This window comes from Podarcis vaucheri, assembly GCF_965113315.1.
Source record: "Podarcis vaucheri genome assembly, chromosome: 3".
Taxonomy (NCBI): domain Eukaryota; kingdom Metazoa; phylum Chordata; class Lepidosauria; order Squamata; family Lacertidae; genus Podarcis; species Podarcis vaucheri.
Genome location: NC_138761.1, coordinates 2,174,519 through 2,189,367, shown reverse-complemented (window position 1 = coordinate 2,189,367; position 14,849 = coordinate 2,174,519). Strand labels below are relative to the sequence as shown.

Sequence of the window (14,849 nt, the reverse complement as noted above, 5' to 3'; positions counted from 1 at the left end):
AGTGGACATGCAGGGGAATGTTGGTCCAGCCAGGAGGACTTCCTGTCACACCTGGTCTGGAGCATCCCTCCTTTGCAGGTGACCAGGTAGGTGGGCATGACCCTTCCAGACCCCACAAAAGGTCTAGTCATGCAGCCACCTTCCTCTCTCATTCCTTCTTCTTTGCTTTATTCCATCTTGATGCTCTTGCTGTCTGCTGGCCCTCAGCCAGCAGCACATGGGCTCATCCCTCTCAAGAGGATGAACCCACACTTTTCTCTGCAGCTGTAGCTACAAGCTCAAGCCTGCCTTCAGGACCATACTGTGAACTGAATATAAGTAAACCTTATCATTAGTTTTTTAAAAAGACTGCTGCGTCAGTATTGTTTTTAAGAGGGAACTAAAGAGGATTTACCATGAACAATCCAATCTGGACAAGCCAGACTGGATTGCTTAACTCAAATGATTCTAACGAATCCATGAATTGGCTTCCTACAATGTGGAAGGGAATGTGCTCTGCTACAGACTCACTAGCGTGAGTGAGGAAGGATAATATTTCATCAATACATCCTTCTCCTGCTATCCTCAACATTCCCAAAAGTTCTCTATCAAGAGAACTCTGTCTCCTGCTGTCAGCTCTCATTGGTGAAACATCCACACACCCCTCAGTGGGAGGACCAGGTGAAGCAGGGAAGGGGAACCTCGGATCCCGTTTCAAGGACTGGGAGGACATAGAGGAATGGTGGGAGGAACCAGCTGGGGAACCATCAAGGGAAGAAGGTGTGGGAATGTTCTGGGGTGCAGGAGAGGATATATTGACTAATTATATCCTTATCCAACTTGTGCTTGTGGGATGTAAGCACAGGAGCAGTCAATGACAACATTCCTAGAGTGTACATGTTAGAACATGGGGAGGGATGTCTGTCCAGCAAGCAGGCAAACTTCCTGGGGACGGACTTCCTCCGCATGTGACCAGAGGTGGGTGTGGCCTTACCTGTGCAGGTAATGACAAAAGCACAGGGCAGGCAGCCATCTCTCTCTCTCTGCCATTTTCCTTCGATGAGGAAGCATCTAAAAATGCCCTCTTGGCTCCCAGCCAAGAGAGGAGATAAGGTCTATCTTGCAACAAGATAGATTCTAAGTGTATGTAACCTTTTTAAGCCTGTCTACCTTCTGGGATCATATTGTGAACAGATCGTGAGTAAACTCTTTTATACTTTTATAAAGACTGTGTTGTGTCTTGTATTTTAAGAGGGAACAAAAGGGGAAATTACCAGAGTAATTATTATAGAGGTTCTAGCGAACCTGTGCACACGTTACCGTTGCGAACCTAAAGGGGAATGTCTATAAACTCTGCTGATATTTTGGGAACTTGTTAGCACAAGTTGGATAAGGATATAATTAGTCAATATATCCTCTCCTGCACCCCAGAACATTCCCACACCATCAAGGGAAGAAGGCTCAGAGCCCGGGAGCAGACTGGGAAGAAGAGGTGTCGGAGGCTGAAGGGGTAACAGGGCTTAGTGAGCTGGGAGAGTTTGTGGCAGAGAGAAGTCAAGAACTAGAAGCTGAAGCAGCGGGAGAGGGAGGCCAAGAGGCAGAGGTGAGCCAGGCTGGTGAATCCTGCTGCACCAGGCTCCCTTCTTCCTGTGACACCCAGAACCAGAAGAGGCATGAAAAGGGAGGAACAAAGGCAGACTGCACACAGGCTCAGTCTCTGACTGCTTGGAAGAAGCCCTGGGAAGGAGAAGACCTAGACGGCTGTGGGGAGGCAGGGAGTTTTAATCTCAGCAACTGGCTTCGTGGAGTAAGACCTACAAGGCAAGAGCTGCTGTGCCACATGCAGCCCTCCAGTGCTCTCTCTATGGCCATCCAAACTCTCTTCAGGCCACGCCCTCTATCTCCAGGCCACACCCCCTCGCCGGCCCTGGTTCACAACCCAAGTTACCTGGTTGGAATGTGTCCTTGAGTTCTAACCACGTCCCTTGCTTGTCTGAATGGAGGCTAGAGATTAGCTTACCACCGACTATACTTCTCAAAGCTACAAACATGAGTCTGACCAAACTGCGGGAGCCAGTGGAAGACAGGAGTGCCTGGCGTGCTCTGGTCCATGGGGTCACGAAGAGTCGGACACGACTAAACAACTAAACAACAACATACTCATGGAGTACAGTGGTACCTCGGGTTACAGACACTTCAGGTTACAGACTCCGCTAACCCAGAAATAGTACCTCGGGTTAAGAACATTGCTTCAGGATGAGAACATAAACCGTGCTCCAGTGGTGCGGCAGCAGCCGGAGGCCCCATTAACTAAAATGGTGCTTCAGGTTAAGAACAGTTTCAGGTCAAGAACAGACCTCTGGAACGAATTAAGTACTTAACCCAAAGTACCGCTGTATAGCAATTGGCTTGAGGAGAGAAGTAAGGCAATGTTCCAGAGTCCAGCGAGCAAGTGATCCAAAGAGCAAGATGCAGGAAAATAAAGGGGAGATTCAGGACCATGGACAGAGCATGGGATGCTGCTGCAGGTAATCTTGAGTGCTGAGCTAGTCTTGAGTGTTGCTTCAGCACTGGTCAGGCGCTCCCCACCACCACAAGGGCTGAAAGACCATCACACCCTAAGTTTAATTTTTATTTTTATAAAATTTTTATTGGTTTCACAAAGTTTTTATAAACACAAATAAACAAACAAACACACAAACAAAACATGTATAATTTCATATCCTTTTTTTTTCTTAAAGCTTACTTCGTCGACTTCCCTATACCACCCCTTTCCACATCCCAATTTCCAAAATTATTTCAGCAAATCCTAACACTTGATTTTATTGAATTTTTCCCTTATTCTTTTCTTTTCTTTTACTTAATCTTTTTCAGCTGTAAACCCCTTTTTTCCTTAAGATCTGGACATTTTAGCACTCATTGATTTTACAATATTTCTTAAGATAAACTTTAAATTTCTTCCAGTCTTCTTCCGCCGTCTCTTTCCCCTGATCACGGATTCTGCCGGTCATTTCAGCCAGTCCCATATACACACCCTAAGTTTTAATTCAGATTCTCCTTTCTTGCAATGTGAATTCATTGGTTTGGGTCCTCCATTCTGGAGCGGCAGAAAACAGGCTTGCTCCATCCTCCACGTGGCAGCCCTTTAGATATTCTGATCCATTTCCTCCTTAATATTGATTTTAGGAGTGGATTCCCTGGTAAACCCTAACCTTTAGTGTTAAATCACAAGGCCAGCCAATTGCCTCTCCAACAGCTGATGACGCTTTCTCCTCTCCTCCCTTTTGCAAACACCATAAAGTCAGGCACAGCTGTGCTGCCCGGCAGAGCCAAAAGGAGCTGGGGTTTTATTCGCTAATTAAAAATCTCCTAGCAGCCAAGTCTGTGCTGTCTGGAGGCAGATCAGATGTCCACAGAGTTACCAAAACCGAGACGGTTCTCTTGGTTCCCAAAGCCCATCAGCATGGAAAGTTCCATGGCCAGTTGCTCAAAGAACAATCTCACATCCCAGTCCTACTTTCGCTTGATCTGTATTTTAATTATTATTATTATTATTAATTATTATTTATAACCCACCCATCTGGCTGGGTTTCCCCAGCCACTCTGGGCGGCTTCCAACACAGTAATGCATCAAACATTAAAAGCTTCCCTAAACAGGGCTGCCTTTAGATGTCTTCTAAAAGTCTCTTTGACATCTGGTGGGAGGGCGTTCCACCGGGAGGGAGCCACCACCGAGAAGGCCCTCTGCCTTGTTCCCTGTAACTTGGCTTCTCGCAGTGAGGGAACCGCCAGAAGGCCCTCGGAGCTGGACCTCAGTGTCCGAGCAGAATGATGGGGGTGGAGACGCTCCTTCAGGTATACCAGTGTTATGTGGTCTCGGCGGCTGCTCCCAGTCACCGGTCTAGCTGCTGCATTCTGGATTAGTTGTAGTTTCCGGGTCACCTTCAAAGGTAGCCCCACATAGAGCGCATTGCAGTAGTCCAAACGGGAGATAACCAGAGCATGCACCACTCTGGCAAGACAGTCCACTGGCAGGTAGGGTCTCATCCTGTGTACCAGATGGAGCTGATAAACAGCTGCCCTGGACACAGAACTGACCTGCACCTCCATGGACAGCTGTGACTCCAGAATGACTCCTAGGCTGCGCACCTACTCCTTCAGGGGCACAGTTGCCCCATTCAGGACCAGGGAATCCTCCACACCCGCCCACCTCCTGTCCCCCAAAAACAGTACTTCCGTCTTGTCAGGATTCAACCTCAATCTGTTAGCCACCATCCATCCTCCAACCGCCTCCAGACACTCCAGACACTGGTTGCATTGTGTGCAGATTAATTCCCCTGGGATTTTCTCATTGTCCTGTGGCTGGAGACGCTGAGAGCTGGACTTCCACCTTCTGCTTGGTCTTCCACTGAGCTCTGTTCCCTCCCCACTTTGGCTTTCCAGGGGCAGGGAGTCGTGTTTGCAGAGGCACCGAAAAGCTTCCTGAAAAACCTGGGGAATATTACTCTTCTGTGTGCCTGTTTTCAGCCATTACTTCGCCAGACTGCTGCTGCTGAGGCACCATCTAGTTGTCAGTGTGCTCCCAGCCAATCAGGAACCAGTGCTTATGTGGGCAATCGTGTGCTGATGTCATGGGCAGAGTGTGAGCCAAACTTCCTGGACTGGTCCCACTGGGAAGCCAAGTCAGCCAGCAAAGGGAGGGCAACTCTCCATTGGCCTCCATAAAACAACAGCATCTCCCAGCATGTTCTCTTGTGCAAGCTTCTCAGAAAAGATGAACAGGGAATAAGACCTTGCCCAGGAGGATTTCCTGGTAGATGGGACTCTGGGGAGGCTAGGAGATTTTGCACGCTCTCTGAGCCACGCAAGGCATCTGTTGCTGCCTCCGAAACCGGACCTTGATTTGTAACATAGTTAAAAGCAGCAAAATGGAGATTTGATTAAGGGAACATCTGGCGCCTGTTTGTTTAAATGCTCAAAAGTCATTTATCACACTGGAGCTCGCTGTGGCTCTTCTCCAGGGGAGTTGAGACATAGGGACAACGGACAAGTGAGCAGGAGCATTGCTCTGTGATCGCCTGCCATTCATGATTCGTTATCGCCGTCCAAAACAGACGAAGGCCTCCCATTTCCCGGCAGTGGTCCTTAACTGCTATGCCACCGCACAGCTGCTCCCAGTCATGTCAATGGGGCTTGTGCGAGAGAAATGACCAGATGGCCAAGCCCTTGCATAGTTAATAAAGGTAAAGGGACCCCTGACCATTAGGTCCAGTCGCGGACGACTCTGGGGTTGCGGCGCTCATCTCACTTTATTGGCCGAGGGAGACGGAGTACAGCATGGCCAGCATGACTAAGCCGCTTCTGGCGAACCAGAGCAGCGCACAGAAACACCGTTTACCTTTCCGCCGGAGCGGTACCTATTTATCTACTTGCACTTTGATGTGCTTTTGAACTGCTAGGCTGGCAGGAGCAGGGACCGAGCAATGGGAGCTCACCCTGTCACGGGGATTTGAACCGGCAACCTTCTGATTGTCAAGTCCTAGGCTCTGTGGTTTAACCCACAGCGCCACCTGCATCCCTTGCTTGCATAGTTAACCTATCCCTATATTCAGAACTTTGGGCCGCCATTTTTATTTTATTTTTTCGGTTTCTTTTTTAGATTGAGAGTCACTTAAAATAAAATTTTAAAAACCCCTAGGGGCTTCTTCCATCCTAGCACTGCAGCAGCTACCATTCTGCCTTGGCCAGGTCTCCACCTGCAGTTGTGGGCACCACAGTTTGAGAAGGATATGGACAAGCTTGAAGGGGTGCAGAGGAGGGAGACCCAGAGGATCAAGGGTCTGGAAACCAAGCCTGATGAGGAATGGTTGAAGGAGCTGGATATTTAGCCTGGAGAAGAGGAGAGACGGAAAGGTGACGTGATGGCCATTTTCAAATACACACACACTCTCTCCAGATCAAAAATATCCACAACTGGAATGGAAGCTCTGGGGCCGGCAGGAGGTGTTTTAAATATCCCACATTGCTGATAGGGAGGAGTGGGGTAGGTCAGTCTGGGGGGCAGTGACTGGCCCAATGTCACACCCAGTGAGCTTCATGTCTGAGCAGGGATTTGAAACCTGGTCTCTCCCAGTTCCTAATCCAACATTATAACCACTACACCACACTGGTGTAATGGGAACAATTAAAGACAAACTGCAGTGGTAACTTGGTTCTCAAATGCCTTGGTACTCAAACAACTTGGAACCCAAGCACTGCAAACCCAGAAGTAAGTGTTCTGGTTTGCAAACTTTTTTTGGCAGCTGAATGTGCTCTGTTTGAAGTGTTACGCTGTCTGTTTTTGCTATTTATTTTGCGTTTTTGTTTTTGCGGCTCTTTTTGTTTTGTTTTTGTGACTGTGTGGAACCCAGTTCAGCTACTGATTGATTGATTGATTGATTGATTGATTGATTGTGTGACTGCAGTACATTGTTTATTGTTCCTATTAGATAGTAAAACTCATGTTAAATTGCTGTTTTAGGGGTTGTTTTTAAATAGAACAGATTAATCCGTTTTGCATTACTTTCTATGGGAAAGCTTGCCTTGGTTTTGGAATGCTTTGGTTTTGGAACGGACTTCCAGAACAGATTAAATTTAGAACCAAGGTACCACTGTAGTTTAAAACAAGCATTAAAATACAGCTGAACACATTTAGAACCAGCAGTTAAGAGACAGTTTGCATTGTCTGAACCTAGTTTCCAAAGGCCTCTCTGCAGGCGAAATGATAACTTACCTAGGGGAGAAATCATAAGGCTTTTAATAATTCTGTATTTCCTCCAGGGTCCTCCAGAACTACACCTGGATGCAGAGGTAGCGTCTGTAGCAAGGATGTCTTAGGCTGATTCACCTGCTATGACCCTTCCTGGAGAGGAATGACCAAGTGATTCATGCCTTAGTCACATCGAGATCGGACCACTGTCATGTGCTCCATGAACTCACATGAGCATGCCTTGGGAAACTGCAACCTGTTCAGAAGACAACTGGAAGTTGGGGAGAGCTCAGCCAATGCAGGCTGTCTGAATTGCAAGTCAGGAAAAAGGGCTGCTTTTGTACTCAGGCCCTGTTTGCAGCCTTCCCACAGAGTCATCTGGCTGGCCGCTGTGAGAACACAATGGACTGTCCCCCAGCTGGACAGGATTCAAGCACAAGAGCAAAGTCCCCTCCTATATGTGGGAATGTTCAGGGATGCAGGAGAGGATATATTGTTCGATAATAGCCTTTCCAACTTGTGTTAACAAGTTCACAATTTAGCAAAATAACATTCCCCTTTTTAAACTCGCAGCAGATGCGTTTGCTCAGGCTCGCTAAAGCCTCTATAATAACTGTTCTGGTATTTACCCTTTATTCCCTCATAAAAGGTAAGACACGACACAGTCTTCTATAAAAGTATAAAAAGAGTTTACTCACTCACATTCTGTTCACAGATGGATCCCAGAAGGCAGACTTAGCTTAGAAAAGTAACATACACTTGGAAACTATCTCATAAGGAGACAGTCCCTTTGTCCTCTCTTGGCTGGAAGCATCTTTGGCTAATCAGATGTTGCTTCTTTGATGCATGTAGTCAAAGAGAGGGAGAGATGGCTGCCCCGCCCTGTGCTTTTGTCGTTACCTGCACAGGTGAGGGCACGCCCACCTCTAGTCACATGCAGAGGAAGTCTGTCCCAGCCCAGAAGGAAACAGGAAGTTTACCTGCTGGCTGGACAAACATTCCTCCCGGTGTGTAAACATGTTCACTCTAGGAATGTTGTACTTGACTGCTCTTGTGTTTCACATCCCACACTATACGTAGTTTCCAGTAGCTGGGGTTCAGAAGCACTGCTTTCCCCAACCATGGAAGCAGAAAAAGGTAAAGGTAAAGGCCCCCTGGATGGTTAAGTCCAGTCAAAGCTGACTATGGGGTTGCGGCGCTCATCTCGCTTTCAGGCCAAGGGAGCCGGCGTTTGTCCGCAGACAGATGCCTGATGATTGTCTTCCAAAGCAACTACTCTATTCCGAATTTAAAAATGGAAAGCGTAACGCTGGTGGTCAACAAAAGAGGTTTAAATACTTTCTCAATGCAAATCTAAAAAAAATGATGTAGTATAAACACCAAGAATTGGGAAACACGTGCCTGCGAGCGCTGCAATTGGAGAACAGCCTTTACCAAAGGTATCATGGACTTTGAATTACAGGTAAGTAGCCTTGTTGGTCTGCCGTAGTCGATACAAAATAATAATAAAAATTCCTTCCAGTAGCACCTTAGAGACTAAGTAAGTTTGTTATTGGTATGAGCTTTTGTGTGCACTTCTTCAGATACACTGAGACACTCAGATTCAGGACGCAAGGGAGAAACGTGCTAAGAGGAAGGCACGCTTGGCAAATCCACACTATGGTCAACTCCCGCCCAGAAACTGATGTCCCCACTGTGGAAGGACGTGTGGATCCAGAATTGGCCCCCACAGCCACTTATGGACTCATCGTTAAAACCGTGTTTATGGAAGACAATCTTACTCAGCTACGAGTGATCGCCAAAGAAGTGTGCATGCACACAAAAGCTCATACTGTACCAATAACAAACTTAGTTGGTCTCTAAGGTGCTACTGGAAGGATTTTTTTAATTTTGTTTCGGCCAAAGAGGAAGACAGACAGCTTTCCAGGTCATGTGGCCAGCAGGACTAAACCGCTTCTGGCACAACGGGACACCGTGATGGAAACCAGAGCGCATGGAAATGCCATTTACCTTCCTGCCACCTATTTATCTACTTGCACTGGCATGCTTTTGAACTGCTAGGTGCTGGGAGCTGGGACAGAGCAACAGGAGCTTACCCCGTCGTGGGGATTCGAACCCCTGACCTTCTGATCGGCAAGCCCAAGAGGCTCAGTGGTTTAGACCACAGCACCACCTGCATCCGCATAGACATTGTGGCTAGCAGTCCTTGGTAGCCTTCACTTCCTCCATGAATTCACCTAATCATCTTTGAAAGCTGCCCATCTAGTTCTCCCTGCAGCCTTGAAACCCGACCAGAGGCAACTCACAGGTGCAGAGAACAGCTGCATTCTCCGGGCTGATGCTGCCTGCGCCGTTTGCAGGACTGCAGCTGCTAAAATGCAGCCCTTTCTCGGGCCGAACCTTGTCAACAATTTCGCAGCAAAGAGCAATGTGTGCTCGTCCATCGCCAAATGTCACGCAGCTGCAAGCAGAGTCTGCTTCCATGCACCTCGGTCCAAAAGAGCAGAGTGTACTGTGATCTGGGTGGCTTCATCTTGTGATTCCACAGGTGACCAAATTATGCACCCCGGCAAACAGCCTCCCGTCAGATGTCAAGGAAACAACAAACAACTATTTGACTTTTAGAAGACATCTGAAGGCAGCCCTGCAGAGGGAAGTTTTTTAAAAACGTTTGAAGTTTTATTGTGTTTTTAATATTTTGTTGGGAGCTGCCCAGAGTGGCTGGGGAAACCCAGTCAAATGGCCAGCATATAAATAAAACCATTATTATAAGTATTATTATTAGCCACGTTCCATTATCCCAGTTGTCTTTGTCCATGGAGTTTTCTTGGCAGGGATACTGGAGTGGCTTGCCGGTTCCTCCTCCAGGTGGATCACGTTTGGTCAAAACTCTCCACTATGTTCTGTCCATCTTGGGTGGCCCTGCACGGCATGGCTCATAGCTTCTCCGAGTTATTCAAGCCCCTTCGCCGCGGCAAGGCAGTGATCCAGGAAGGGCTTTAAAATTATAATACATTATAAAAAAATTACTTTATATACTTAGTTATAAGACAGCAAGGCAGCGATCCTAGACAGCATCTTAAAAAGCAGAGGCATCACCTTGCCAACAAAGGTCCGTATACTTAAAGCTATGGTTTTCCCAGTAGTGATGTATGGAAGTGAGAGCTGGACCATAAAGAAGGCTGATCGCCGAAGAATCGATGCTTTTGAATTCTGGTGCTGGAGGAGACTCTTGAGAGTCCCATGGACTGCAAGAAGATCCAACCTCTCCATTCTTAAGGAAACCAGAGGACGAGATGGTGGAACAGTGTTCTCGAAGCGACCAGCATGAGTTTGACCAAACTGCAGGAGGCAGTGGAAGACAGGAGGGCCTGGCGTGCTCTGGTCCAGGGGGACACGAAGAGTCGGACACGACTAAACAACTAAACAACAACAACAAGTAATAAGAACAATGAGAACCTTCTGGATCAGGGCAAAGGCCCCTCTAGTCTAGCATCCTCTGCTCACAGTGACCAACCGGACACCCCAGTGGAAAACCCACAAGCAGGATTCGAACACAGGAGCAATTCTCCCCTGCTGTGGTTTCCAGCAATGAGCTTTCAGAAGCCACACTGCTTCCAACTGTGGAGGCAGAACAAAGCCTAGGACCGCCTCTCCTGGTCTGCCCCGCGGAGGACCTTAAGGTCCACAAATGCCAATATTTTGGAGGTCCCAAGTTGCAAGGTGGTTAGATTGATCTCAACTAGGGCCAGGGCCTTTTCAGTACTGGCCCCGACTTGGTGGAACGCTCTGTCCCAAGAGACTAGGGCCCTGTGGGACTTGACATCTTTCCGCAGGGCCTGCAAGACAGAGCTGTTCCACTTGGCCTTTGGTTTGGACTCAGTCTGACCCTTATGTTCCCCTCCCCTTATGGTCTTGATTTATGGGCTACTACTAAAATGAGGCTGCATTTTAAATTGCATTTTAACCCGTATTTTAAATGGTGTTTTTTCCCCTTTCCTATTAAGTTTTATTGTAATTCTATTGGTGTTAGCCTCCCTGAGCCCAGTTCTGGCTGGGGAGGGTGGAGTATAAATAAATAAAATTATTATTATTATTATTATTATTATTATTATTATTATTATTACCTGGGGCTAGGAGTCATTGATCGCTCTCTCCTCTTCCATGAATTTCTCCATCCTCTTGATCGCTGGGGCGGCAGTGAGGCCTCGTAAACGCTGCTCCCCTCAGAGGGGCAGGGCTCGGATTTGGCTCCCGTGCTCTTCCCAGCCCCGCCACCTGTCAGGCGTCTAAATATAGGCACCCGGCTGGCAAATTATTGTGTTTTATTGGCAGGCTAGGGCCTGCCCTGCTCAGATTTCCTCTGGAAAACGGGGACGCAAACAGGCTGAGAATTGCCTGTCCCGTGCCAGCGTCCTGGCCACAAGAGAAGCAGCTGGCTGCCGGAGGGAGGGGGGCAGAGAGAAAGCAAAAAATAGCTGCCCCCACCACGCAGGGGGCTGGGGGCTTTCAGCATCCTGGCCAGCTCCCAAAATTTCCATGGAACAAGCCCAGGCTGGTTCCAGGCATGGAAGGGAGACCGCAGCAGCACCTGTCGTGGGAAGAGAGCTTTTGTCCCCGAGGCTATTGCCAAAGTATTGTGCGGAAGGGTTTTCTTTTCCAAGGGGGGCGGGGGCGGCTGTGAGCTCCTGGAAGCAGGTTTGTCATCGTCAAGGCCAGTCTGGGGGTGTTTTTCGGGGGGTGGGGAACTGACTGGGTGCAGAAAAGTCCAACCAGCACCTTCCTAGCTCTCTCTCTCTATAGATAGATAGATAGATAGATAGATAGATAGATAGATAGATAGATAGATAGATAGATAGATATAGATATATAGATGCAGGTTTTGGTGTCTTCGGGTGTCTTCCCGTGTAAGAGTCGGGGTGTCTGTGCGACGTTTCGACGAGGTCTCACTCGTCATCTTCAGGCTGGTGCTTTCGGCTTCTTGTTACTTGTTCTTGGCAAGAAGCCGAAAGCACCAGCCTGAAGATGACGAGTGAGACCTCGTCGAAACGTCGCACAGACACCCCGACTCTTACACGGGAAGACACCCGAAGACACCAAAACCTGCATTCCTATACCCGTGAAAATCTACGAAAGCAGATATATAGATATATATACACAGTGGTGCCTCGCAAGACGAAATGAATACATTCTGGGATTCTCTTCGTCTAGCGGTTTTTTCGTTTTGCGAAGCAAGCCCATTGACGGATTAGCGGATTAGCGCTATTAGCGGTTTTTAGCGGCTTATCTGCTGATCGGATCAGCTGATAAGTGGCTTAGCGGGGGGGGGGGGAGGAAAAAAAACCAGCAGGAACTCGCAAGACATTGTCGTCTTGCGAAGCAAGCCCATAGGAAATTCGTTTTGCGAAGCACCTCCAAAACGGAAAACTCTTTCGTCTAGCGGGTTTTTCGTCTTGCGAGGCATTCGTCTTGCGGGGCACCACTGTACAGTGGTACCTAGGGTTACAGATGCTTCAGGTTACAGACACTTCAAGTTACAGACTCCGCTGACCCAGAAATAGTACCTCAGGTTAAGAACTTTGCTTCAGGAAGAGAACAGAAATCGCACAGCTGCAGTGCAGCCGCAGCGGGAGGCCCCATTAGCTAAAGTGGTGCTTCAGGTTAAAAACAGTTTCAGGTTAAGAACGGACCTCCGGAACGAATTAAGTTCTTAACCCGAGGTGCCACCGTATATATCCACACACACACATCTAGATAGACAAGATCCATTTATAGCAGACCCACCAAGTGCCCCTATTTTCCAGAGAAATCCCTGATTTAGAGAAGCTGTCCCGGTTTCTGAATTGATCCTAGAATGTCCCACTTTTCCTTTGTTGTTGTTTAGGCGTTTAGTCATGTCCGCCTCTTCGTGACCCCCTGGACCAGAGCACGCCAGGCACTCCTGTCTTCCACTGCCTCCCGCAGTTTGGTCAAACTCACGCTGGTAGCTTTGAGAACAGGGGTAGGCAACGTAAGGCCCAGGATGCAGATGTGCCTACCTTCCCGCGGACTGTCTTGCCAGAGTGGTGCATGCTCTAGTTATCTCCAGCTTGGACTACTGCAATGCGCTCTCCATGGGGCTACCTTTGAAGGTGACCTGGAAACTGCAACTAATCCAGAATGCAGCAGCTAGACTGGGGACTGGGAGCGGCCGCTGAGACCATATAACACCAGTCCTGAAAGACCTGCATTGGCTCCCAGTACATTTCCGAGCACAGTTTAGGTGCTGACCTTGAAAGCCCTAAACAGCCTCGGTCCAGTATACCTGAAGGAGCATCTCCAACCCCATCGTTCCACCTGGACACTGAGGTCCAGCTCCGAGGGCCTTCTGGTGGTCCCCTCACTGCGAGAAGCCAAGTTACAGGGAACCAGGCAGAGGGCCTTCTTGGTGGATCAAGAAGCCAGGAGTCACAAGGTCAGGGGTCTGAGGATCAGGAAGCAAGGAGTCAAAAAACCACATGCAGCAAGGCAGGGAATGTGTTACTGTGGCAAAGAGCCGAAGGGAAATGCTGACCTTATATCCCTTCCCAGCTCTTGCCACCAGGTGCTGTGAGTTAGCAATCGGCCTCACCTGTGCAGCCGCACCTTGCCTCTTCAGAACAAACTTAGGAAGGCCCCAATCCTGCAAAATCCTATTGGTCACAGGGCCTGGCTCCTGCACCCACTCCTGACACTGACTCAACATTGGGGAGGACTTCCTGACAGTAAGAGCTGTTCAACCATGGAATGGCCAACCTTGGGAAATGGCGGACTCTCCTTGCTTGGAGGTTTCTAAACAGAGGTTGGGCGGCCACTTGTCAGGGACGTCTAGAATGCTGGTGTATTTTTCAAGTTCATTGCTGGTTTTAATTTTCTTCTAAACATTTTGAATGCTTTTACTAAATAAGATTATTGTTTTATTCTTTTTGCAAGTGGCTTCGAGGGTGGGTGGGTGTTTAAACAATCAAGTGGTATATCAAATTTATGAAATAAATCAATACCAGCAGTTCTGGTGTGGTTCCTTCATTGCAAAGGGTCCCTTGCACTTGGGGTCCCATCCAGCTCTACAGTTCTATGTTTTTCCTTCCTCGGTGACATGATTAAGGAGAAGAGGCAGGGCTCTAGTAAAATGTTCCATGGCGGTGTCTCCCCGCACCACAAGCAATAGAATCATAGTATTGGAACGGATGGAGTTTGTCTGACACCCAGCCATTATTTTGACCTTCCAGGGTCAAGACAGGGCTGTTCAAAGTGAGTGATCTCCTGCTGATCATGCATGGTTTCTGCTACTTGTCGACTTGAAGTTTATGGGAAGAATAATCTCCTGGTGATCATCCCATAAACTGCAAGTCGACAAGTAGCAGAAACAATGCATTATCTTAAACAGCAGCACTGAAATTGTTTCCCATTTGGTTGTGTGCTTTTTGACGTGTTTTATTTATTGCTTATGACTTTTGTTATGTTGGTAATTATTTAAATCTTGTTACAGGTAGGTAGCCGTGTTGGTCTGCCGTAGTCAAAACAAAATTTAAAAATTCATTCCAGTAGCACCTTAGAGACCAGCTAAGTTTGTTATTGGTATGAGCTTTCGTGTGCATGCACACTTCTTCAGATACACTGGAACATGCACACGAAAGCGCATGCCAATAACAAACTTAGCTGGTCTCTAAGGTGCTACTGGAAGGAATTTTTTTATTTTATATAAATCTTGTCATGTTGTAAGCCACCTTGAGCATTGTTTTAACTAAGGAAAGGCGGCATAGAAATAAAATTATGACGATGATGATGATTGTTAAGTTGTGGGTGAACATATCAGACGACACAGTGATTCTTCAAACAGCTCTTGTTTGATGATGATGATGATTTCAATCCTGTTTTACATCATGCAGTTCCCGGAACATGAGCAAACTTTGCGCAGATCTTTGGCTCCGATTGTTTTCCTAACGGCGCAGCAGTATAAGCTCCCCTCTTGCGCTCGTGAGAAGCATTTGATGTTTGTTCCCGCAACTGGGACTGAGTGGCTGTGCTTGTACGTGTGTCGCGCTTTGCTGTGTTACAGGGAGCCGCTGCTGAATTCTGCGCAGGCGAAACTCATTCAGCTGGC

The 14,849-nt window shown here is 47.8% G+C and overlaps 1 long non-coding RNA gene across 2 annotated transcripts in view; it reads left to right on the top strand.

Moving 5' to 3' along the window:
- LOC309529812 overlaps positions 1–14,849 on the top strand; it is a 34,600-nt gene that overhangs the window by 6,804 nt on the left and 12,947 nt on the right. The window contains exon 3 of one of the 2 annotated variants that reach the window (XR_014218483.1): positions 6,799–7,040. The exons of the other annotated variant lie outside the window; for it this stretch is intronic. This is a non-coding gene — a long non-coding RNA (uncharacterized lncRNA). Of the gene's footprint in view, positions 1–6,798; positions 7,041–14,849 lie in introns of those variants that run through there. 2 annotated transcript variants of the gene reach the window in all.